The sequence below is a fragment of the Etheostoma spectabile genome, chromosome 23 (genome assembly GCF_008692095.1).
Source record: "Etheostoma spectabile isolate EspeVRDwgs_2016 chromosome 23, UIUC_Espe_1.0, whole genome shotgun sequence".
In the NCBI taxonomy this organism is placed as follows: Eukaryota; Metazoa; Chordata; class Actinopteri; order Perciformes; family Percidae; genus Etheostoma; species Etheostoma spectabile.
Window position 1 is genome coordinate 18,843,229 of NC_045755.1, and position 968 is coordinate 18,844,196.

Sequence of the window (968 nt, forward strand, 5' to 3'; positions counted from 1 at the left end):
AAAGCTTTGTTGAATAGATTTGAATGCTCGGTAAACACGTGTAGAGGCTTAAGGAAAACTCCTTTACAGACGATGTGGCCGTGCAAGCGTCCTTGACGGACTTCATGAAATCCATGTTTTATAAATGCAGTGGGACACAAAGATGCTGGAGGAGACTTCATTATTCACTCATATGTCGCTTTGTTTGACTTGTTAACACACAAGTGGGACAAGTCAAAAAAAAAAAAAGAAGCTGTTCATGCAATGTGTTGTTGGTGCAGTGGTGGAGGAAGTATTTAGATCCTTTACTTAGGTCAAAGTACTAATACCAGGTCAAAGTACCAATAAATACCAAGGCGCCCGGGAAGCTCAGTTGGTAGAGCGTGTGCCCATACCTCAACGCAGAGGCCAAGGGTTTGAATCCGACCTGCGGCGGTTTCCTGCATGTCTTCACCCCCCTCTCTGCCCTTTCATGTCTGAGCTGTGATTTAAGGCGCCCAAAAAAGTGCCCAAAAATAATCTTTTTTTTTGGCATGATTTATCTGTGGGATTTTGAGCATAAGAGCTACATATTACAATAAATCTTAAATTATTTTAAGTAACGAGTAACTAAAGTTGTCAGATTAGAGTAAAAAGTCCAATACTTTCCTCTGAAATCTAGCGGATTAGAAGTAGAAAGTGGCATGAAAAGTACAAGTACCTCAACATTTGTACTTAAGTACGTTATATTCCACCGCTGTATTAGTGGGAATATCGGTGGTTTGATGATGAACCACTCGCTTGAAAAGCTGACTTTCTCCATGGAGCTCTGACCCGAGGGCCCTAGTCTGTATCAACGACGATTCATTTCCAAGATTTTTCAGGTGCCGTCGGAAATTCCGTCCCTAATTTTTGTCACCTTCCTCTTTCTTTGTGTTGGCATTGTAAACTCTGGTGGATTTCTGAGGACTATGTTTAACAGCTCCCCAGATCTCTGCAGGGTAAATCCA

The 968-nt window shown here is 41.8% G+C and overlaps 2 long non-coding RNA genes across 2 annotated transcripts in view; one reads left to right on the top strand and one right to left on the bottom strand.

The window, feature by feature from the left end:
• Positions 1-693, top strand: part of LOC116673268 (uncharacterized) — a 15,430-nt gene extending 14,737 nt beyond the window's left edge. The window contains exon 3 of the long non-coding RNA XR_004327806.1: positions 607-693. This is a non-coding gene — a long non-coding RNA (uncharacterized LOC116673268). The remainder of the gene's footprint in view (positions 1-606) is intronic.
• The window catches only part of LOC116673269 (uncharacterized), a 20,988-nt gene that overhangs the window by 4,292 nt on the left and 15,728 nt on the right, over positions 1-968 (bottom strand). The gene's annotated exons all lie outside the window — the stretch shown is intronic.